Genomic DNA, 26412 nt, shown 5'->3' with positions numbered 1-26412 from the left:
CCTACTTGTTCTCATTAGTTAACAAGTTATTTACCATGTTAATACTGGAAATAAATATAAGTACATGCTCAACACATTACAGATCATCAACTCAAGGAAACAAAACAAGCACACAAATGACACTGTTGGTTTTGGACCAATTTCCTCGGAAAAACCCAATGCGGGAAAACCGGTGCAGCTATCTGAGGGTTTTATTATTATGTAGTTTTTGAACACAATCTGGGTGCCAAAACCGGCTCACCCAACAGAGAATAATCTCGGCAGTAGTACCTCTCTACTCGAAAGTAGATATTTCGACTGAAACCCCGGATAAACACTCCGACAGCTCCCAGCTCCAATCTGCCCCACGAAAACCCCCAGCATCTGTCTCTAGGGACTATGTCAGCCCTTCCTGGCCCAACGTCAACCCAATAACCCCTGCGTCAACCTCTGGAGGCACTGCGTTAGCCTCTAGAGCCTCTGCGCCACCGACGCTGGCTCTCTGAGGCACTGCGCAACTCCTAGTTGCTTCTGCGTGGGGCCTAGCTGGCTCTGTGTTAGCCTCTAGAGCCTCTGCGCCACCGACGCTGGCTCTCTGAGGCACTGCGCAACTCCTAGTTGCTTCTGCGTGGGGCCTAGCTGGCTCTGTGTGGCCTCTAGCTGGCTCTGCGTCCCTCTCTCCTGGCTTTTGCACTGATTCTCCTGATACCCTCTTTGCCTCTCTGCTTTTGTATTCACTGCCCCTTAGTTGCAACTCTGATCACTCTTTCGACTTCCTCAGCAAACCTTGCCCCAAAAAATCGAAATCTTGATCAACTCGGTGTGTTCTCCAAGTGACCCTCAAGCCTCCTCTTATACTTTTCTCGTTGACAATTCAACGACTGAGATTAAGTCCCTAATCAACGATTAAGACCCTCAAGCCTCCTCTTATACTTTTCTCGTTGACAATTCAACGGCTGAGATTAAGTCCCTAATCAACGATTAAGATTAACTCTGGCTTGATCCATGACTTTAGGACCCTTCTAACTCCATTAAAAATATTAATTTTTTTAATATCTCCCATACTGTTTAGAATCTGCCCAAACCATTTCTAGGTATTGAGATCTCATGTGCTTTAGCCTCTCCACCAATTTTCGTGGCTAGAGCACATCCAATGCTACCCCAAATCAGCATGAACTCTACTTAGAAAATCAGCCACCAATCTACCCTCCAAATTAGCCTACAAACAACTCTCCAAGTCGGCTTGCTAGCAGCCAGTCAAGTCGGCCTACAAGTCGGCTTAAGTGGAGGGACAATTCTCTATTTATAGAGGCTGTCTACTCCAAACATAACGTACCACTCAAGCTCTGAAATCTGCAAAGAAAAGAAGACAAGGAGGAACGAGGGAAGCCGTGGAAAAAGGTCTATAAGGTGCAGCGAAGAAGGAAGAAGGGACAACGAGGCAAAGGACTGTTTCTAGGGCTAGAAACAGTCACACGTGCGAGGAAGAGGAGGAGAAATCCGTGGTTGTAACAACAGGGACAAACAATCCACAGTTTTGTGTTGTTTGGGTTTGATACTATGCTCACAAGGTCTCTCAAGACAAGCGAAGGAGCCCCTCTCTCTAGCGAAGGAAGAAAGACCTAATACACTAAGGGTACTCTCCACACGTGCGAGAAACTAGGGCAGCAGAACAGTCATACACTCTAGAAGGATTTCGGTTGGTCAAAGTTGAAGTATATTTGAGCAAGGGATCAAAGAAGAACATCTCATCTAGAAGACTCAAGGAAGAAGAACAAGATTCATAGTAAGAATGAAGTACCGGAAGAAGGAGGACAAAGTGTCGGAAGAAGTGTTGAGGTATATGGTGCAGAAAGGAGTAAAGACTTTACTTGTGCTTGGAGGATCTCTTAGTCAAGGGTCTAGGGGTTGGCATTGATCAATAGAAGCTTCAATAAGAGAAATTCACTAAAGGGTTTTCCTCTCAAGAGTAGAGAGGTTTTGGCCCTGGCAGAGAGCCAACATCTTGTGTTCTTGTTTTTATGTTTTGATAGAAGTTTGATGAAGTACGCACATCTGCACTAATAATATGAAGAAGAAGAATAAGGTAACAAGAAAAGTAAAAAGACTCCACAAATTGTTATCAAGTAACGAAGAATCACACTACACTACTTTGCCCTAGATTCTTCAACATGGTATCAGAGCTTAAGGTGACACATCAAGGAAAGGGCAACTAAAGAACACTCATCAAGGAGAAGCATCTACAAAGTTGAAGCATCAAGCCTAGAAGTTCCAATCACTTCAAGGACAAGAAGGGTCTACAATCCATCATCCATCAAGAAGGTCTACAAAGCTAGAAGAAGAGCCTTATATAAAGGCACCTACATAGAAGAGTAGATTGAAGCAGGAACTACATCAAGCTACAAGTCTTCAAGCAAACCTCATCACCAAGCAAGTCCACTTGAAGAAGGCAACTTGAAGAACATCAAGATCAGGGAAGACAAGCCATCAAGCCTGCAAGGAGGAAGAAAATCCATTACATCTCAAAGTCTATCAAGTAAGTACATGTACCCTTTTGAATATACATCAATGTCTTTTTGCAAGGAAAGAAATAAATTGGTAGGTACCAATAACTTTCTTGCATGGAAGAAGAGGATTGATCTACTACTCAAGGAGAATGAACTCCTAGAGCATGTCAAAGGGAATATCACTATCCCTGCTAAGGAACAGACTCAAGCCTTAGCCAAGTACAATAAGGATGAGACAAGAGCTCAAAGGATTCTGATAGAATCAATCAAAGACTCTCTCATTCCTTATGTCTCCAAGTTTGAGACATCAAAAGAAATTTATGATAAGCTAGTAGAGCTATTCTTGGTATCCACAACCGGAGAAGTAATATCTCTGAGGAATGAATTATACAAGATGAAGATAACAAAGGAAGGAATAGCTCCCTACTTCATGAAAATCTCTGAAATGAGAGATCAACTTCAAGAGCTTGGGGAAGTCATGTCTGACAGAGAGATGACAACTGTAGTACTCAATGCTCTACCTGAGGAGTGGGGAAACTTCACATCTAGCATATATGCCAAGAAGGAAGAAACCACTCTCAGTGAAATGTGGTCTCTATGTAGAATAGAGGAAACCAGACTTAAGGCAAAAGAAGATGTGGGATCAAAGGAGCAAGCATTTGCTACCATGGCCAAAAGAAAGGGTAAATTTGGCAAGTTTGGTCCACGAAGAACAAACAACAAAGACATGTCCAAGATCCAATGTTTTGGATGCCAAGAATATGGACATTACAAAAGGAATTTCCCTAAGCTTAAGAAGGACAACAACAACAAAAGAAAGAGGGAAGAAGCTCACATGACTCAAGAGATGAAAGAAGAAGGAAAGAAGCAAAAGAAGGAAGATCCTCCGGATCTCTACTATGACTAGGTCAAACTCTTTACTTCTAGACTTCTTTCAAAGTTTTGAGTAGGATAGGAGCATGTAGGAATAAATTAAAATTGCATGGCTAGAAACATCCTCTAGAATCTAGCAACATGATGTACATAGAGTTCTAGATACTCATGTAGATGTAGCATTTATGATAAAAACAAAAATGCATAAGTAGAAATATCTTCTAGAATATAGGAGCATGGCATATATAGCTCAAGATATTCGTGTAGAAGAAAGCATACCTAGTATAGGACCTCATACATGATGAAAGAAAAATTGATCATGATAAGAATCTTAGAAGACCTACATCATCAAAAGAAAGGAAACATTTGCAAGGGAAGGATCTTTAAAGATCCTATGATGGAATCTTCAAAAGAAGGTTCATGAACCAAAGAAAATGTCTCATTGGGAATCCCATTCATGGGTTTCAAGAAAAGAATGATATGCAGGCAAGCTAAGATGAAGCAAGAAGGGTCACACCAAAGGATGATCAAAGGAGAATCAAGATGAGGTATGTATGCATCAAAGTTTAAGTCATGTTATTATTTATATTATTAAGTCATGGGTATAGTTCTATAACATGATCAAGCATGAAAGAATCTCTTTCACCAAGAACATGGCTTCTGCTTGAAGGTATGCACCACAATGCAATGAAGGTCAACAAAAGAATATGCTTGCATAAGGAGCATAAGATTGCTGACTAAGAAGCAAGAAGAAATGCTGACAAGTCCAAAAGCAAGCAATGAAGAAATGCTCTCACAAGAAGCATTAGATGGTTGACCTATCTATCTGAGAAGAAGCTAATGAACAAAGAGATCAAGCATGTGAAGAACACCATGATCACCAAGAATCACTATCTGACAAAATGCCTTGAAGGATATCTCCCGAAAGAAGGTAGGACAACTCTGATAAAGGAAGAAAGGACACTTGACACCTATGAAAGCCTTGGAGATATAAAAGGTGCATATAACTGATTCTACTGCACAAAGATGTCATGACAAAGAAGCCATCCAACAAAAGAAAAAGCAATGTTGAAGCAATATCAGGATAAAGTGATGATGGGCTACTAGGTGAAAGCATGTAACCTAGCAAGTGCATCGAAGCATCCATGAGAAGAATATTCCAAAGCATGGACAAGATAACAAAGGAGTAGCCAAGATGACAAGAAACCCTGATAGTCACTTTCCACAAAGCAATGACATGACAAACCAAGAAGGGAAGTGATCGATGGATGGTGCCCTACCTAGAAGAAGTTCTAATAAAGACCTCATGACATCAAGAAGGGAAGGAGATCAAGCAGTTGAAGGACCCACAAAGAACAAGCTATTGATGAAGGAAAGAGTCCCCAGTTAAGAGGGAGCTTTGACAAGTCCCTGATCAAGAGGGAGCTCTGACAAGTCCCTGATCAAGAGGGAGCTTTGAATCACCCCTGATTACAAAGGAGTGACAAGTGTGTTTTCCATTTCATGGGTCATGCACTAGACCAGGACTAACAGTCGTAAATCTAAATGAAGGCCATGAATGGAAATGTAGACACAAGATAGACACAACATTCTTGTCTTCATTTGGGAAGAAAGAATGGGAGGATTAGGTAATCATCTGGCATCCGACACTCTTTGAGGATGTGTAGGGCATCCAAGACAAGAGTAGGCAAGAGGACGGATATTGTTTGAGGGCTGGGAGCCTAAGATAAGAACAGTCCTAGAAGGTCATACTCGGAGAACACCCGGGTGGGTATGTACCTTGAGAGACAATGATGAAGGTGTCTATAAATCATTGGTCTCGCTAGCATTGTAGCTCATGGTCATGTAAAGAGATGGAGCTGTTAGTCAAGGCCTTGCACTATGACAATGCTGATGAATATGATGCTATAATAGATGGATTGCAAATCTGGTTTCTCTTATGTGAATTATTCAAGATTGATAATAGCCAAACACCTTGTAATGTTGTATGAATACCTCCCTAGTTAAGAGGGAGTGTTGAAGGAAGTGTAACTAGGTTTGGTCTTCATAAATGTACTTTTGATATTTGTACTTATTCAAGAAAAGAAATATTATTTTTATAATATATGACAATGAGTTTCTTGCTCATTGAAGTAGGTCTAACACATGTCAAAGTGCTATAGGTGAGTCAAATAGTCAAAGAGAAAATATTGAAGGCCTTAAGGACATGTGACACTATGTATAAATATATATTAAAGTCAAAGGGAAATGCTTAAGCAAAGTCAAGTCGGGACCTATGTAATGACACCTTCAAGAAGCTTCTTCAAGCATGCTACACCACCATGGAAAATGTGTGAAGTCTACTCAGCAAATCAGTCCCAAATCTGCCTTCCAAATCAACCTACAAACAACCCTCCAAGTTGGCCTGCTAGCAGCCAGTCAAATCGGCCTACAAGTCGGCTTAAGTGGAGGGACAATCCTCTATTTGTAGAGGCTGGCCACTCCAAACATAATGCATCACTCAAGCTTTGAAATCTGCAAAGAAAAGAAGACAAGGAGGAACGAAGGAAGCCATGTAAAAAGGTCTATAAGGTGCAGCAAAGAAGGAAGAAGGGACAGCAAGGCAAAGGACTGTTTCTAGGGCTAGAAATAGTCACACGTGCGAGGAAGAGGAGGAGAAATCTCTGGTTGTAACAACAGGGACAAAAAATACACAATTTTGTGTTGTTTGGGTTTGATATTATGCTCACAAGGTATCTCAAGACAAGCAAAGGAGACCCTCTCTCTAGCGAAGGAAGAAATACCTAATATACTAAGTGTACTCTCCACATGTGCGAGCAACTAAGGCAACAGAACATTAGAACAATCATACACTCTAGAAGCATTTCGGTTGGTCAAAGTTGAAGTATATTTGAGTAAGGGATCAAAGAAGAACATCTCATCTAGAAGACTCAAGGAAGAAGAACAAGATTCATAGTAAGAGAACGAAGTACCGAAAGGAGGACGAAGCGCCGAAAGAAGTGTTGAGGTATATGGTGCAGAAAGGAGTAAAGAATTAACTTGTGCTTGGAGGATCTCTTTGTCAGGGGTCTAGGGTTTGGCATTGATCACTAGAAGCTTCAATAAGAGAAATTCACTAAAGGGTTTTCCTCTCAAGAGTAGAGAGGTTTTGGCCCTAGCAGATAGCCAACATCTTGTGTTCTTGTTTTTATGATTTCGAGGTAAAAGCACCCATTGAGTGCTTCTAGGGTTTATGTCATGAGTCATAGTCCTTGTCATCATGTGATAGACCTTTCTTAGGCTTCTTGTGTCGAGAAAGAAAATTATTTTTTGTGTCTCGTCCCTCCTCCACTAAGTCGGCTTCCTCACCCATCAAGTCAACCTTAAACATTTGTAAAATCAGCCTCATAATGGAGATACGACCACTATATATAGAAGAACATTTCGACCTTGTGGCATCTATAATCATATCTACTCGATCTGTGTTGGACACCTAATCCTCAATGGGTTAGTGTGGAAGCCGAATAGACAAAGTAGTCCAAGAGACCTTGGGATGTGGAACCCAACGGTCACATAATGTACTCTAAATGTATATCTCTTGTTAATAAAAATTGTACTCTCATGATTTATCATTCAGATTATTCTTGCTCCCATGTGTGTTTAACATGGTATCAGAGCGGGCGATTGCTGGTCCTGCTCCAATTTGAGCCACTTGTTTTGTGGTCTCTGTATATATGTCAGTTCTGCCCATTACTTGAAACGCTCCATTAATTCATTGTCTGCCAGAAATCTGCTGCCTCTTCTACCTGACCTCTGGCACTGTATACGTTGCACCTGACTCTGGCTATTTTAAGACTCTCTTCTGCGTTACCTGACCTCTGTTTGCCATTACCTGCGCTCTCTGTCCATAAACGCTCCATTTAAAAGTGCTGCTCCAGACAAAACCTGCGTACATAAAATTATCATTTTCACTCTTCTTGTCATCTCTGCAAGAACTGAATAAGCATTACAGGTTTTACGTTACAAGCTTATCGACTTATGTGTCATTGTTTCTCCTCAAAGATTCTTTTGTTCATCGCTGAAAGACATACCACAATCAAATATCCAGAAATTCTTCAATTTCAGTGATTGTTGTACTGTCCATTTCCCATGTTGGTCGACACTTGCCTTTAATTCTTTGTTTCAAATAAATAAGTCATGAAGAAGGGCTCGATCCTATATTGTGAAGAGCACAAACCTGGTCGTTGCTAGTGGTGAATGCACTGAGATTGGCTACATTGGTGGGGGTCGTGAGGATGTTTATCCTAGAGCTCGACAGACAAGGCTATGTCTCTCCATAAAGGAGCCGTGGCATATATATTATATTTGAATGTTGCGCTGACACGATTGGTTTGTTGAATGCCATAAATATGGAATACAAAAGTTTGAAGACAGTGCATTGAAGAGATCAGAGTATGGTGGAATGTTGTTGCTCGTTCAAATTGGTGCATGGTATCCTGCGTTAATGGTATCCTTGAAAGGTTTGTGCCAAGCGACGGAACCACACATAGGATAAATTTTCTCAAAGTGATTTTCTTGTGACATGAACCCTGGAATTTATGCAGTTGTATCTCTGTGTTGGAATGCCACTCTATCTCTGCTAGCACATCTTTGTGTGTATTATTAAATGTCGTGAGCGATTAGTTGAGTCCTTAAGTTCGTTGGACATTGTTGCATGATACTCCTCGAAAACGTCTCTGTATGTAGTAGCCAAAATATCTCCCATTATCTATGCGTTATTATCATCGAATTCGTCCGAGTTGCATTTCTTGCAGTTGCCTGTATATTGCATGTTGGTGGAATTACAGTGATCCCCTTTTCCTATTTCCTCGACATAGCACAGTTTGGTAGTCTCCTAAGGGAGCTGAACTTCCAAATCACTCATCTTGCTGAGAGGGACAATTGAAAAGAAATGTGTCGGGCCTATCTATGTGCTTGTCAACCACATGGGTTTTGATGGCTACACGTGGGACTTATTCATCATGTGAAGACTATGGATACTTGCACTTTGTTCTAATGTCAAGACTCGTATGATTTAAAGTTATGCGCACTCATGAAGCAGTACACCGGAAGCATTGTCCAATAGGCACACCTGTGAGCTTCCTGTAAGCCTTGAAGCAGTGATTTATATTATTCTTTGTGCATATTATTCATAAGGAATCAGTCTCTATGAGTTGAATCATGGATTACGTTGCATTGTTGTGCACTTTAAAAATTATTTTATGCTTTGAGAGGGTCGTAAAACACCAAAGATTTTTATGTTGAGAGATAATTTAGGAGTGTAATTCACTTGGTGTATAGTGTTTACACCAACGAAAAAGTGCTAAACATAGCAAACAAAAAACTGTTTATTCTTAGCTCCATCTAACTGTCAAAGGTTGAGATCTTTGTGGAGAAATTATGCCAGGTTTCCCTCGTCAAATGTTAAAGCTCTGCTATATTTTGTAATTTCTGAGTTATATTAAATGAAGGAACAAGTATGTTATGGCTAAAAACAGTTCTTCATCTAATTTTCCAGATCTGAAGTTTGAATTACATATCATAGGGTTTATGATCAGACAATAAGGGATGCATTATTTGTCACATTACCTGAGGATTGAGTTGTGTTTTCAGATTTAATTGTGCTCTGAAATCTCAAGGTGTCAAGGGCGAGTATGTGTTCCAAATATATTGCCTATGCCAAATTTATTAAGGAGTCAAATTGGGGGCTGAAATACTCATTATATCCATAGGTGATCTGCATCTAAATTATATTCCTTGTGTTGCATTTGCGAAGGGGACAAATCCAAGGGCCATTGCTAGTTGAGGATTTGAAAACAATGATGCCATTACTTTGCAAACAAATGTTAAATTTGAAGAATTATTGAGTTTTGACCTTCCAAAAAGGGGCTTGACAAATCACTGCGTTAAAGATACATTGTTGATCGTTTCAGAATTTTCCCGATTCTAACACTGGGTGAAGATACTTGATTCTTTTGAAGCTTTAGTTCAGCTATGAGAAATCAGTTTGCAGGGTTCGATCTAGCTTCCTTGCAATTGATTATATTTAGTATCTTGATGACACAAACCAGGCTCTACTAAGACTGTCGACAAATTTCATTTGCAAAGAAAGTCAAAGATTGACTCTCTTTTTCACAGTGTGAGTAGTTTGAATAATTTGAGAAGTACATTAAAGCAGCGAGTCATTTGCTACATTGAAATTGGTACTGTGCTGTCTGCTACAGTGACTTGGTGATATTGGTATCCTGCTACTCATCTAATAGTTGCAATTATTTATCATTTTATAGACCAATTTGTAGCTGAAGATAACATCACTTCTCTGATTATATTGGTCTGAAATGGATAGAATAGATGATGTATTGAAACTACTGAATAATTTAATACTTTCCACTGTTGATGAGATGGTTAAGATCAACAAAACCTCTCTTTCCAATATTAAAATTTGTCTCCAAAATGCACATGAGAATATTGAGTTTTTGCAGCTTGAGACAAAGCTACAACAAGAAGAATTAAAACAGAGGAATCATCATTCTGAACCTGTTTCTGTTTAGAACAATGAAGCAGACTCCCATAAACAGCAAGTCAATATTGTTGAAGTTCATTTAGATCCAGTGCCCAGTAAAGCAGCAATTGTACATGCAAATGTAGAAACTTAGTCTGCACTTCCCAAGCCCATCATCAGACCTTGGGAACAGCTTGTCCACAACAAACACAGAACTGATCTTGGATATGACAAGGACTTGTCCTTTCATATTCCAGACTACTCCAAGCCCATTCAGTTTCAGAGTGCTGGATTCATTCATGACAGTTCACCTACTCCTCATGACAGTTCACCTCCAGCGGTTCCAGACTCTGCCCCTCTTCCACAACAACAACAACAACAACAACAGATTGTGAAATGCCAACACTGTGACCGAGTTGGCCATTTGAAAGATCACTGTTTTGATCTTCATCCATGTAAGCACTGTCATAAAAGCAACCATTCTTCACACAGATGCTTCAGAAACAAACAATGTTACTTGGGAGCGCGGGAGCGGGAGCGGGAGCGGAGCGGGAGCGGGAAGCGGGCGGAAGCGGGAGCGGGAGCGACCATTTTCAGAAGCTCCCGGTTTGGGAGCGAATCGGGGAGCGATTTTTTAAAAATATATATATTTTTTATATTTTTTAATTTTTGATACATATATGTCAACAAAAACATGTAGAATGATGAAATAGACATAAAAAACATAAAAAAAACATAAATTGATCATTGAACCATATATCACATCAATCATCTAGAAATTATAATCGTCATCAACCATGTCCACAAGTTAGTAAAATACATATTACAACTGCAACATAACATGAAGTTGATACATTGAAGTTGAAAGCTTTCAGAATTGAAAATTCAATAACATTTATCATCATTGATCACCAAAGTAACAAGTTGTACTTGTAAGCCAAGTTTAACCATTACAAGAAGTAATATCGAAGATATTTCTAAGTCCTAACTTCTAACTGTTAACATGATATGAAATGTTAAAAATTTATAAAATGAAACATGAATAATGAGATGAAATGAAACAACTTTAGTCTTTCACAAAGCATCATATTCATAATTCACAATCATTACCACTGAGTTATAATTGCCAAGGCCCAACTTCAAACTTCAAATTTTCATTGTCACAGTGATATAATGTTTACAAAAAATATCATAATGTCATAATGATATGAAAGAGTCAAGAGTCAAGAGTCAAGGACTCAAAACTCAACAGTTATGAAAACTAAAGTCTAATAGAAACTAAAAAAGACAAGTAAACTGTAAATCTACAAGTGGCCCTTGCCACGAGAGTCCCCAGGAGTATAAGTAGGTCGTGGTGGTCTTCTAGGAGTCTCCCGCACAGACCGACGACCAGAACTAGAGCCTCCCCGCGAGGGTGTCGATGGAGGTGGCGACAGCAATGGAACAAGACTCGGGCCCCGAGAACTGCTACTGGATGGTGGAGGTGGAGGTGGCATGGCTGCTGCAGCTGCTTCATGTTCATCCTGTACAAGCTCCTCTTCTAGTTCTTCCATATGTACAATGCCATCCTCCAAATTGTCGTCCTCAGGGTGATTGTCCCAAATTTTATATGTGGGATCTTCATTAGCCCGATCACAGTAATGGCTCAACAACCTCAAATTGTAGTGCACATAAACCAAGCTTTCTGCTCGGTTTTCGTTGAGCCTGTTTCTTTTCACATTATGTATATAACTGTAGGTGCTCCAACACCTCTCTGCAGAAGAAGAATTTACAACCTGTGAAAGAACTTTTTTTGCCAATTTTGGCAAAAGTCCGTGGCCGCCATATGTTTCCCACCATGTGAGAGAATCAAATTTATCTTTGTCGTCCATTGCATGGAAGTTACCATACAAACCACTGCCACTGAAGTATCTGCCTATTTCAAGGCGCACAGCTGCACATTCCTCCCTGTCAGGCACCAACTTTTCTAATGCTTCTAGATATCCTCTAGTTACCTCTTGATCTAAATGGGGTTTGGTCCTAACACCACCCCCTGCTGCAGGTTTGCCCAACCAAGATTCTGAGTAGTATTTTGGCGTAAGGATATACGCCAAGCAATGTAGTGGAAGGTTAAGCCTATTCCACCGTTCACACACACAATCATGAATCAGTTTGTACAAGTTGGGATCTTTATTATGAACAATGTCTTTTATTTCCCCCAACATGGTATCCATTTGCTCATACACCTCGCCAATCACTGGTTTGTCTGTATTTGCAAACCGAATCATGTTATAAATTGGCTTGGTGAAATCCAATACCTGTCTCACAGTTGTCCAAAACTGCCCATCAAGAGCGGCCTCCTCCACCGTTTCAAAACCTGCCATGTCAGCTACATTTGTAGCCCTTTCCTTTAACACCTGCCAATGTGGACTTGATACCATGCTAGCTAATGCCTCTCTTACCTTCAAAAGGCGCCTGAAGGTGAGGTAATAGCTACCAAATCTAGTCCTTGCAATCTTCAGCAACTCCAATCTCGAGTGACTGCGGAAAAGGCCATGGGTATTGCTATGTTTTGTAATAAATTTTATCATTTTTTTTCCTTTCTTGTACAAATCACCAATCCATTGGTATTGTTCATTTTTGTTTTTGACAATATCATGCAACAAAAGGTTCAATGTGTGAACCAAACATCCAGACCAAAATATGTTCGGGTATTTATCCTCAATAATTGCTCCCGCTGCCTTACAATTAGGAGCATTATCAGTGATGACTTGGATGACATTGTATGGGCCAATACGCTCAATTGTTTCAAGCAATGCTTCTGCAATGTTGATAGCGGCCTTGAACTTGTCTGAGTAATCATGTGCAACTAGAAAGATGGGACCACTTCGGGACACAGCAAGAACACTTATCAATGGCTTGCCTTTTACATTTGTCCATCCATCAGATACAATGGACACCCCATTGTCAGTCCAAGAACTTGTCATTTTATTCAAAGACTGTGATATTTTTGCTTTTTCATGATCAAGGCCAACAGTTCTTGCCTTGTCATACCCAGGGCTCTTGTATCCTTTAGGGGCATCATTTATGGCAGAAACCATTTCGTGCCAATAAGGTGAGCGTAGAACATTGAATGGTATCCCACATGCATAGAGGAACCTGTAAACTTTTGAATCCACATCATTCCTACACCCCTCATCAAGGAAATCTGATATGGTTCTACGCCTTAAAGATGATGACCCTGTGCCTCCATGTCCATATCCACTGCCTTGGGAGGATGCTGAAGGAGTTCTTTGTGATGGTGAGATTGGTTCAAAGAAACCCCTTGATCTTTTTGTTCTGTATTGGGCGTCCTCCTCTTCCTTTATGTATTTGGCTCTATCTGCTGTTGACACCTTGTCACAAGTTTTGATTCCTATTTGTTTCTCTCCATCCCATGGCCTTTTCCTGCAGAGGTGTCTTCTAGCACGGGTGTATGAGCCTGTGTAGTCAGTGTTGCAATGGGGGCAATGAAATTTAGTGGTTCCACCCCCTCTCCCTGTTTCAGCCCTGTGAACATATTTCCACAATGGAGTTTGGTCTTGTTTAGTTTTTTGACCCTCATGTTCACCCTCCTCCACCTCCTCCTCACTGGGGTTTTCACCCATTTGACTTCCTCCGACTTCTTCATCCACCTCTTCAGTTTGAGGCCCCCTCCGTTTCCTACTCTCCACCACCATAATAACCATTAAAGGGACCAGGAAGAGGAAAATGCCAATAAATATCCCCAGGTCCATGGTGTTTGATGTTTGTAGGGTTTGAGTCTTGAATCTGCAAATTAATCTAAATTTTAGTTTATTGGGATTAATTCATTTAATTTATTAATTTAATTTAAATTAATGAGCTTTAAACTCAAACAGGTAAATTAAACTAACCAAATTAACTACCTAACCAGCTAAACTAACTAAATGATTAAGTTACTTACCTCTGCAGGCTTGCTCCTCGCTCCTTGGCACTTGCTCCTCGCTCCTCAGCTCTGGCTCCTTGCTCCTCAGCTCTTGCTCCTTGCTCCTTTGCTCTTGCTCAGCTCTCACTCTCAAGCTCAATGAAGTTGAAATGATTTTTTTTTGGCCCATTGGGCTTATAAACAAAAAAAAAATTTCTAATTTTTTTTTAATTTTCGGGTCCGGCGGATTTTTTTTCCGCCGGACCGCTCCCGGTCCGTTAAAAATCGCTCCCGGAGCGTCTTTTAATGCCCGGGAGCGATCGCTCCCCGATCGCTCCCGGGCATTAAAAGATGCTCCGGGAGCGCGGGAGCGATCGCTCCCTAAAGCGCTCCCTCACAGACCAGGGAGCGCAAATTTTTTTACGGGAGCGCGCTCCCGAAAATCGCTCCCGTCCGGGAGCGATTTTGGGAGCGCGCTCCCGACCCGCTCCCGAGCCGCTCCCGCCCGGAGCGCGCTTCGGGAGCGGGTTCGAGGGGGGGGGCGCTCCCCCGCAACACTGGAAACAAACGTCCTGCAAGAACAAAGATTCATCTTGGATGGATCGCTTCTTGGCAATGGGCATCAACAGCCAAGAAGATATTCCAAACACATGTCAGAACTTGTTCCAGAGTATTGAACAGTCTTGCAGTTGAGTTTTCTCCATCATCTCACCTTGTATCTGACAGGGGGGGAAATGATGGTCATCTACAAGCTTCAAAGTCACATCAAGCGAGCCTGAGCCACAACCTGCCATACCAGATTCAGAGTTGTAGCCAGAAACAAAGATGCCCCTGAGCATGCCTTCAGTTGGTAATCTGGGACACTTCCTCTAGCAGAAGACTTCAGTCCCTGAGCATGCCTTCAGTTGGTAATCTGGGACACTTCCTCTAGCAGAAGACTTCAGCTTCTTGCCAGTTTCGGAAGAATTCCAGGAACAAAATTGAGAACACTTCCTCTAGCAGAAGACTCCAACTTCTTGCCAGTTTTGGAAGAGTTTCAGGAATTGCATTAAGCATTCCAGAGTTGTTGGTCATCCTTAAACCATCACAGGTTGAGACTTCCCTTTTCAGGTTGAAGTTCTCCCTTTTATGCGGGGTGAGACCTCCCTTTATTGGTTGAAGGTTTCCCTTTTCAAAACAATAGGAGCACTTCCTCAAGCAGAGGACTTCAGCGTCTTGCCAGTTTTGGAAGAGTTCCAGGAACTGCACTAAGCGTTCCAGTGTTGGTGGTCATCCTTAAACCACTGCCCTTTATACCAACATTTCAGAGAGCACACTTAGCCTAGTGCTGCCATGCATTTTTGCACATTTTGTATTACAGCTCTCTTCTTGGACTCATACATAACCCTTCGGATTAAGGGGGGGAATGTTGGACACCTAATCCTCAATGGGTTAGTGTGGAGGCCGAATAGACAAAGTAGTCCAAGAGACCTTGGGATGTGGAACCCAACGGTCACATAATGTACTATAAATGTATATCTCTTGTTAATAAAAATTGTACTCTCATGATTTATCATTCAGATTATTCTTGCTCCCATGTGTGTTTAACAATCTGTAATAGAAGATTAGACTCAAAGGAGAAGCCTTAGCGAAGGAAGAAAGAACTCATTCTTGACTATTCCAATTCACATGTGTGAGAAGGACAAAGTTTTTTGATCTGTTGTAGGGCCGAAAAGTTGCAACCCTGTAGTTGAGGGCCGAAAGTCAAAGTTGAGTAGCAAAAGAGCAGTCTGACTTTCATTGACTTTATTGACTTGGGTCTATATAAAGAAGCATTGCTTGGGACGTTGACTTGGTGAATTGGCGGAGGCTTTACTCTTGGTCAAAAGGTCTTGGTTGTCTCATTTGATTTGGTTCTAAAAGAAGAGAAGAAGAATTTTTTTGGTTTTCCCTTGAAAGAGGGGTTTTTCCCTGGCTAAGTGCCTACATATTGTGTTGTCTTGTTGTCTTGTGATCTTTATGGTTTTGGCAATTTTCTTGATGATGAATATATAATAATAAAGAAGGAGTAATGGAAAATCACAAAGGTTGTCAAGATAAGAGAAATCAAATTTAAATAAGCCCTAACTAAGTTGCCCTAGATTTCTCAACAACTCAGAGAAACTACTCCTTTATACCTCGGTACTAACCCAACACTATAAATCCTTGTTATTAACTGTTCCTTTGGCTAACTGGCCTCACTTTACTGCTCTTTCTTACTTGCTGTCCACCATAACCAGCGAAAATCACCTTCTTTTAGTCTTACACATGCCTAAAAGTCCTCGATCTGCTATAGGAACCCTCTGCCAACCTCAACCTCCTTGTCTGACCATCTGTCCTAGTCTTTGAGGCTTCTCGGCCTAGTTTATGTGAAAATTCCTAGATCTAACAATTTCAGGAATCCTACTGCAACCAACTGAATCTACTTCACCTAGATTGTAAATTACATTACAAGCTTATTTCAGATTTCTTCTTGAAACATTGAAGTAAATTACTGAAGCAGCCTACACCAATTAAATATGATTATGAAACATAGAAACTGAGCAAGGAAAATAGAAACACATAGGACAGTTATTTTTGGACAAAAGTCCCTGGAAAAACCCAATGCGAGAAAATCGGTGCCACAACTCTGAGGGTTTATTGTTATTAAGCAGTAGGAAATTCTGAATACATCACTAAATACCTCACAGGGTTATTCAGTGACAGAGAGAATTACTAGCAGAAGCTTTGTGAGTTTACCTCACAATCATTGAGAAAGAGTCCCGACTGTTTCAGCTGTTGGATGAGGTGCCCCTGGCAGGCACTGCACTATCTCTGCGCTACCTCTACGCTGTCCCAGCGTCAAACCTTTCAGGCACAATGTCACCCAACTGGGGAATTGATTAGTAGCCCAAAGTCAGTGCTCTCAGCCTCCCAATCTCACACCCCGACTTTCAGCTGCTGAAATCGACCCTCTGCTCTGATTTTTGATTTTCTCTCTCTCCCTCTGCGCTGCTTCTGCGTGGCCCTTCTGGCCCTGCGTTAGCGTTTGTGTCAAGGCGGATCACTCACTGCCTCTCTCTGCTGACGTGTCTTTGGCTGAGAATCTCTCTCCCTGGAAGTTGCTATCCCATTCCCCTCAACTGCAAGAGATCTCCTCAATTGATTTTTCCTCCTGAGAACTTCTCACTTCAGAAAATTGATTTCCTTAATCTCTCTATGTGTTTTCCAAATGACCCTCAAGCCCCTTCTTATATCTTCCTGTTGGACAACCAACAACCTAGATTAAAACATAATCAAAGGCTCATATCGTTTTTGCTTGATCCGTGGCTTTTTTTAGAAGATTCACCCCTGATCAGATTAATACCCATTAATATTTTAATTTTGCTAAGTTTAGACTATTGAACCCCATTAAAAATATTAATTATTTTAATAAAATCACTTCTGGGTGGAATTTCCCAAAACTATTTCTGGTTTCTTTGGAGTACATGTGCCCAAGCCTCGCTGCAAAATTTGAGGCTTAGAGCACATCCGATGCTACCCCAAATCAACACTCTGTCTTAGCGAGGAATGTGCTCTAGCAATACACTGCTACTCATACTCCTTTGACTCTGAAGCATCGTCCTCTGCGCTGCTAATGTCTGACATGCTGTCCACTAACTACTACGCTGCTGCTGCTACTGTATTGTTTGACACTGCCACTGCCAATGCTACATCTGTATTGTAGCTCCCTCTCAAACACTGCATGTGCTATGTTGCTAGCACTGCCACTGCTAACACTGCATCCGTATTGCAACTCTGTTGCTGTGAGAAGCAACTGAAAACACCCAAAAACTGGACAAGTATCTAGTGGACTCACCTCAGTGCTGAAATCCTGATTGTTGCTAGTCCCATGCTCTCTTTTGAAGCCAATGTGCTGCTAAAGCTATGCACTATGCCTCTATGCACTGCTGCCTCTCTGCTCTGTGCTGCTCATATTTTGGCGCTACTAACCACTGCATCTGTCGAATCAACACTCCATGGCACCAACTGAAAACTCCTCCATCCCGCTTCTACTGATCATGGGCTCTCGTAGCGAGGTGGTGATCCAAGAGGTGGGCTCCTCAAGGATCCTGCCCATCTGCAGCTATATCAAACTACAGTTCTATATCATCCCACTTCCCTCCTAGAGGTATCTTGGCTATCATGGCGAACTCCTCCTCTTGTTCAATCTTTGCGGCTGCAACCTTAGGATCATGCTTCTCATCCTTGTCCTTTTTCTTCAAAGGACACTGGGATGCATAGTGGCCCATCTTTTGTCTTTGGTCCCCCTGCTATCCTTTTGATGCAAGGGCTGTGTTATCCACTTCCTCCACTTTGGGCTTCGACCCATTGCTACTGCTGCTCCCGTCAAGTTTGACCTTGAGCAGGTCTCTCCTCAGCTCTTCTTGTTTCAGAGTTGCCCACATCTCATCCCAATTCGACAATGCTGCTTTGCCCATGACACTCTGGACAAAGACTTGCCAGTTATCCGAGACGGAATTTAGAGCTAATGTCACTAACTCCGAATCCCGAGGTGTATGTGCCGCAGTTGACAACGCATCACGGGTCTCCTTCAGTTTCGTGAGGAATGGATCCAGAAAAGTGGCCAAAGCATCCCACATCTCCTTAGCAATTCCTTTGCTAGCAACGTGGTACACCACGTGATCCTTGACTCCATCTAGGATCATTCTCTTCGCCTTTGACATCTCAACCTTGTACTTCTTTAGCAGATCTGCATCCATAGGTTCAACTACCACATTATGAACATGCGTTTTGAGGGCATGCTCATCTAGAAGGAAAGACATTCTAGCTTCTAGGTGGCATAGTTGGAAGCCCCGTCCAACCTTTCTGGATCCCTCAAGCCACTGGTTGCCATATCCTCCGAAAAATGTCGAACAACTCCCTCTTTCTCCTTATTGCGTAGCTCCTAGGCTGCCTTACACACTCCCTGATGGAGCTGGTAAGCTGTTGCTCCTCTGCTACTCAACAAATGAGAAATGCTAGAAGGAAAGACATTCTGCCTAATACTCAGCTTGCAGAAAACTGCATCCCTCTAGCTTTGCGTGGCTCTGCGTAGCTCCTTCTACCTTGGCAAGTTTTCGATTTCGCAGTCTTACCTCTTTGTTCGCTGACTTAGAGAGACGCCCACAAAAATACAACCTTCCTGGCTAGAATTGCGCAATCCCTCAAGGGATTCGAACTGCTGCTTGCTGCAACAAGTTGGTCCTTGCTTTAGTGCTAGATCGGCTCTTCCCTGTTTCACATCAACAACTCCGATACCATGTGAAAATTCCTAGATCTAACAATCTCAGGAATCCTACTGCAACCAACTGAATCTACTTCACCTAGATTGTAAATCACTGAAGCAGCTACACCAATTAAATATGATTCTGAAACATAGAAACTGAGCAAGGAAAATAGAAACACATAGGACACAGTTATTTTTGGACAAAAGTCCCTGGAAAAACCCAATGCGGGAAAACTGGTGCAGCAGCTCTGAGGGTTTATTTTTATTAAGCAGTAGCAAATTCTGAGTACATCATTGAATACCTCACAAGGTTATTCAGTTACAGAGAGAAATACTGGCAGAAGTGTTGTGATTTTACCTCACATAATCACTGAGAAAAAGTCTCGGCTGTTCCGGCTGCAGGATGAGGTGCCCCTAGCAGACACTGCGCTATCTTTGTGCTGCCTCTACGCTATCCTAGCATCAACCCTTTCAGGCACAATGTCACCTAACTAGGAAATCGATCAGTAGCCCAGAGTCACTTCTCTCAACCTCACGGTCTCACACCCTGCCTTCGGGCTGCTGAAGCTGACCCTTTGCTCTGATTTTCAACTTTCTCTCTCTCCCTCGGCGCTGCTTCTGCGTGGCCATTTTGGCCACGCGTCAGCGTCTGCGTCAAGGCTTCTGGATCACTCACTATCTCTCTCTATTGATGTATCTCCGGCTGAGAATCTCTCTCCCCGAAAGCTGCTATCCCTGCCCCTCAACTGCTAGTGATCTCCTCTATCGATTTTTCTTCCTGAGAAATTCTCACTTCAAAAAATCGATTTCCTCAATCTCTTTGTGTGTTTTCCAAATGACCCTCAAGCCCCTTTTTATATCTTTCTGTTGGACAATCAATGGCCTAGATTAAAACATAATCAAAGGCTCTGATCGTTTTGGCTTGATCTTTGGCTTTTTCTAGAAGATTCACCCTTGATTAGATTAATACCCATTAATATTTTAATTTTCCCAAGTCTAGACTTAGGAACCCCATTAAAAATATTAATTATTTTAATAAAATTACTTTTGGGTGGAATTTCCCAAAATGCTTTCTGGGTTCTTTGGAATACATGTGCCCAAGCCTCCCTGCAAAATTTGAGGCATAAAGCACATCCAATGCTACCCCAAATCAACAATTTACCTTGCTGCAGCCTGGTCTGAACGACCTTGGACCTCTACTGTTGCTTATCGGCCTGTCTAGGCACATTACCTGAGGCTCGACCCTTTCCTAGTGCTGTGATCCTTCCTTAGCATAGGTCAGGCCCTGATATCGGCTTGAATAGACTCTCAGAATACTCCAGATCTACTATGGCCACCTTAGAACTCCCTGCTGCCAGCCATTTCGTCTTGCTTTGCTAATCTTTAGGTCTCAGACCACTGTCCAGACGTCAACAACCCTTGTTCTTTACCCTAGATGACCTTGGTATGATCTCAGATACTTTCACAACCCATTTTTCTCTATCTTGTAGCCTTATTGCCCTAACCTCTCCACATTCTAACCTTGGCTTGGCAGTTTGTAGTCTCCTGCAGCCTTAACCAGGGCACCTTGAACCTATCACCAACCACCAAACTAGCCTCAGACTGCTCAAATCATGCAGAACAAAGCTTAGACTATCTTGATCCTTCAAGGTAGGACGACATCCTTGCATAACTTGTCTCTTGAACATAACTAGGCTTCTTGAATAGAACTCGACCTTCATGAGCAAAAATGCACTTCACTCATCGTCCTCAAGTTAGTTGTGGCTCCTTTAGGGTCCACGACTCTCATTCTAGGGAAGATGTTCTCCACACAAGAAGTCCATCTAAAGTGTGTGAAGGCCCCTCCTTTGGCCTCTTATTTATAATACTTGTGTGAGTGATTTGGGGGTTTTCCTTGTCCATCAAGTCATTTAACAACTCAAACATAAATTAGAATAAACACTTAATTAACTTGGGTCTCCAGCCCACTACTTTGGGTCAAAACCCCAACCACTTGGGTAACTTGCCCAACCAACTTACTTTTGGTGGGTTTTCCCCACTCAGAAATACATTCCAAACTACTGTGATATCCCCACTTAACAAATTTTGCTAAGTGAAAAAAAAAATTACAATTTTGCTTAATTTTGCTCCATTTTGATATTTTGGGTTGTTAACTTTGGAAAAGTGGGTTGGAGGATCTCATTCCCAAATTTTGGCTAAATAAGGGCCCAACATAGGAGAAATTAGGAAAATCGAATAGTAAGTGGATGGTGGGGGCCACCCAAAAGGGAAATATGCTCCCTTGGACAAAATTGCACTTATTGGAGGGAGAGGCTCAAGAGGATCGATGTATGGGACCCACATGGAGAAAAGGGAGCTCAAGGATAAATAAGGGAGGCATACATCATTTTGGGGCTTTTTGACACTTAGACAAACTCACTCACCTAGCATGCTTGAGCTGTTGAGCCAAGTCTGCTTGTCCTGTTCAATACCAAAGATTTCCAGGGAGAAATCTCATCTCTTCTTCGGTGGATTCTGAGTGCCATCCTAGGAGAGCTATTGTTGTGCGATGAGGCTATTCTAGAAGTGATTTCTGTGGCATATTCGTGGCTTTCTGTGTTGAGAAATTCAAGGAGGTGGCAGTTAATTGATTTCTCTGATTATGACATTATCTTGTGATGTTTTCATCATTATTATTAGTTCTTAATAATTATATTTTCTTATCATCAAGGCTAATGCCAAGTAATAAATAGAAGAGAACACAAGATGTAGGCACGTTGCTAGCGAAAAACCCTATTCTAGGGGAAAACCCAGTCAAAATTCTTCCTTCAGTAGATTCAAGGTGAGACGACCAAGACTGTTACAATCTAGACCAAAGACATCGTCCATCAAGTCATCCTTGTAACTGTGAGAGCACCAAGTCCTTATCACTGTGATAGCAACAAAATCATCTTACTGTGAGACCTTGTCACTTTGGCAACACCGAAACCTTCTTCATTGCATCTAGACCTTGTCATAGTAGCAACACCGAAACCATCTTATAATAGCACCGAACTACTCACTGTAGTGACACCAAAACATTCTCTCTGAGCTCCTGTATTGAGACCGAAACATCCTCTCTATAATCTGAACTACTCACTGTAATGACACCAAAACTGTCAAAAGAACAAGCCTTCTCATGTTTGTGACACCAAATCCTTCTCACTATATTTACGCCAAAATCCACATTACTTTACTGTGATATTCAAACATCAATTTCAGGGATAATCTGTGCTAGTCCTTCTCTATTCCATCGAACCTTTCTTTTGAGATTTATGCGAGCTTATGGATTGAACTGTGGAGCGAGGTATAGGCTTGTATATATAGTTGTTCCTTCTTGAAATAAGCCGACATTATAGCTTGAACAATTGTGACTCCATTTTAGGTGAGGCCAACATGATTTCACTTGAATGTAGCTGACTAGATGATGATCTATTTGAAGTCGTCTTGAAGAAGACTTGATGGAGGAGTCTTTGACCAATAAACAAATTGATTTTGACCCATATAAATAATTCTAAAGCCTACAATGGAGGCTTGACCTATAACAATTGACCCAAGCATGAAACCCATGCTTTAACAAGTCAATTAAATCAATAATAAAAATTCTTTTTGCTTTCTTTTGACAAATATATTACATTTTGACTTCAAGTACAATTATGAAGATGGAACCTAGTTACATTCTTCAACACTCCCTCTTAACTAGGGAGCTATTCATATTTATATATAATCGAAGAGGTACATGGAAGATCTCAAAACACATCATCTACGAAGAAGTTTAGGCACCGCAATGCCATGGACTAGATTCCTGACCAAGGCAATCTATCCATTGGTCTCTCAACAATTTAGTCACCGCAATGCCATAGACTAGATTCTTGACGAGGGCAATCTATTTGGATGGGACTACGATGGACTCAAGCTTTCATCCTCTCTGGGTACCATTAGGTTTACTTGCTAACCATCAACCCAGGGACCTAGGTGCGTATCCATGGTTAGAGCTCTACGATCCACGTCACCCACCCTACTTTGGGACCTAAACATCAACACAAAGTGTCAGCCAGATGTCCTCCCAGGCAATGCTTCACTCACAAAGCCTCTACTTGATCCAACAGATTAAGGGCAACAAATCTCTCTTGATCAACCTGATCGATAACCAGCATGCTATCAAAACCTTCGAGAGATTTACCTGTACAAACACAACAAACAATAATATACTTTCACATATTCATAAATAAACAAAACCTTTAGGGTTTTCCTGATGTTTCTTCTCAATACGGTAGGCTATCAACCGAATCTTTCCTTTACACAACATCCTTCAAAATTCATTCTCCGATCAAAACTATGCTCTCCCTCTCAACTAGGGAGATTTCCTCTATCCGGGCTCCCTCTTAAACTAAAGGAGATCTCTTCTATCCAGACTCCCTCTTAGACTAGGGAAATCAATTTCTTTTCGGCATCGGAGAATCTTTTGTGGCTTCCATCCATCTCATCAGAGTTATCATCATTATCATCATTCACATCAACTTTACTTCTGATCATCTTCACCCTCTTGAAGATGATGTACCTGCACAACTTAGATAGCAAGTACAACCAAAACTATAGAAGCATGAAGTTAGCCATAACATAAATCTTATAACAACGGAAGCATTAGACATAATCAGCAAGAGACTATACTTCAACTTCTTGCCCAAGTTTAGTGACGTACCCTAAATCACAACCACAGCTCATCAAGATATCAAACTCATTATATCTAAGGTTTCAATATTCTTTCTATGACATGACACGATCTTTCATATAGAAAACCCTAGAAACATATCAGATCGATACATCTAACAATTTTCAAATTTCATATGTTAGACTCCTACAAGGATTTCATGTAAACCCTATATTTTATACATGAGCTCCAACAATCAAAACCAATCACAACTTAATCAACATCATGACTAGCATCTACTAGGGTTTGATGTAAACCCTAGATTTCTATCTACAATTTCTTAGCAATCACTATATGGATTTCAGATTGGCATATCACACATACTAGAGAATTTAACTACTACTAGGGTTTCACTGCTAAACCCTAGATTTTCCAAACAACATCATCCTAGAACATCAAACTTTGACTAGGGCTTGTTTCCAAACCCTAGGACTCATGACCATCAATAATTAGATCAACACTCATATCTAGGAATTCATCATCAATCATGAGCATAACACATGTCAGACAATATTAACATATTAGACATATACCGACCTAGACTAAGCTAGGGTTTCAACCAAATGAACACATACCTAGGGTTTCATTGCTAGGACTTTCAAGACAAAGGTTTTGCTTATAGACCTAACCAAACCCTAAGGATCATAACAAACCTTACTTTACCAGAACTTCAAAGGTTCGAGATTTCAGACAACACCATTTCAGCCCTAACAAGTTAGGGTTTTCATGATCATACCAAAACCCCAAACATGACATTATCAACAAAAACTTCAAATAGCATTTCCCAAGAACCCTAAGTAGTTTTAGGTTTTCAAATATTAACATCATCATACCCTTAGGTTAGGGTTTTCCAGAGAACTTAGCTCGGGTTCTATAAAGTCAATTAAGAATATGAGGGGGATAGATTTATCAAGTGATGAATAACACATAACAAGAATCATTATGATTCAATACAACTAGACATAACAATGTTAGTAATGTAACGCAAATTACAAAAATAATATGAACATACATATATATTTTATATTAAGAGAGTTTTTGTAAGGTGTATAGTTCAAGACATAAATGGAGATTGACAAACCTTGGAAGGATTCTTTGAAGTGTCTTCTTTGCATTGAGCCATGATATTTTATACCTATAGTACATACTTACAACCACAACATGTGATACCAAGAACATGATTTAATTTCTCTAGTTAGATCTTTTACATAATCATGGAGGATGGAATCTTATGATAAGTTGTTCATTCTTTCAATCAAGAGTAGGACTTTTACTTGACATCCTAGATTATTTGAAAACTCTAGAAAACAAGTATTAAGGTTCTAATATGTATGATATCTAGGGAGTACTATCTTTATCCTAGTCTAGCTATAAATAAGGATCATTTAATATTAGATATATTGCAAATCTAAAAACTCATGAACATACGTACCTTGTGATTACATACCTCTAATTTGATAACTTATTAGACTTGTTGTAGTAACAATACTTACTTGGTTCCTTGTACTCAGATCCTCAAAGAGTCCTTTCTTCAAGCTGGTTCCTTGGACTATCAATTTCATTTTCCATAGGACAGACTTCGGATTCTTTATGTGATGACACAGTTCATTAAGGTGCCTTATACTTTGGTTCTGTATGGGTGATAGACACATAGCAATAGTGTCCATAAACTTGTAGTATCATCCTAATCTTCATTACTGTAGGAGGAGTGACACAATTCTTTAATGATGACACTGTAGAAGGGTATTGTGGATATAGGCCAAACAATGATTATCCATACTCACAAACCTTTGGTCCTGTGATGACTGTGTTCTTTTCATTGTATTAAACCGAAATTTCTCACTGTTTCGATCTTACATATATCATAGCAATGCTTCAACCCTTATATCAGCGCTTTAACCATGCATCACTGAGTTCGCAAACTCCTTTTCTGAGTTTAATTCGAACTTGTCATTACTGAACTGTTTGCTATACTTGTTTTATCAATGCCTAAGATGATCCAAACTCCTACACAGTGATTGACCTTTCTTGTTTTCTGAACTTGTACCGAGCTTCATTACCCATTTTCTGAAAAGATTGAACTGTCTCACTATGCCTTTTAAGATGCCTTTGAATCCTTCTGACTTGCTCTTCAATATAAATGCAAACAAAACCTTTTACTGAGAATACTTCAAAGATGTATAAGTGATATCTAAACTGCCTTTGACCACAATCATAGCCTCGATACCATGTTGAGAAATACAAGGAGGTGGCAGTTAATTGATTTCTCTGATTATGACATTATCTTGTGATGTTTTCATCATTATTATTAGTTCTTATTAATTATCTTTTCTTTTCATCAAGACTAATGCCAAGTAACAAATAGAAGAGAACACAAGATGTAAGCATGTTGCCAGGGCAAAACCCCACTCTAGGGGAAAACCCAGTCAAAATTCTTCCTTCAGTAGATTCAAGATGAGACGACCAAGACCATTACAATCTGGACCCAAGAGATCCTCCATCAAGTTATTCTTGTAACTGTGAGAGCAATGAGTCCTTATCACTATGATAGCAACCACATCATTTCACTGTGAGACCTTGTCACTTTGGCAGCACTGAAACCTTCTTCACTGCATCTAGACCTTGTCATAGTAG

The 26412-nt window shown here is 40.8% G+C and overlaps 1 protein-coding gene across 8 annotated transcripts in view; it reads left to right on the top strand.

The window, feature by feature from the left end:
• LOC149249086 (uncharacterized) overlaps nt 1-26412 on the top strand; it is a 245136-nt gene that overhangs the window by 96289 nt on the left and 122435 nt on the right. The gene's annotated exons all lie outside the window — the stretch shown is intronic.

Source organism: Pinus tabuliformis, chromosome 7 (genome assembly GCF_031772625.1).
Source record: "Pinus tabuliformis cultivar Carrire ecotype Pingquan chromosome 7, CPIR1, whole genome shotgun sequence".
Classification (NCBI taxonomy): Eukaryota; Viridiplantae; Streptophyta; class Pinopsida; order Pinales; family Pinaceae; genus Pinus; species Pinus tabuliformis.
This window is presented reverse-complemented; position numbering and strand designations above follow the sequence as displayed.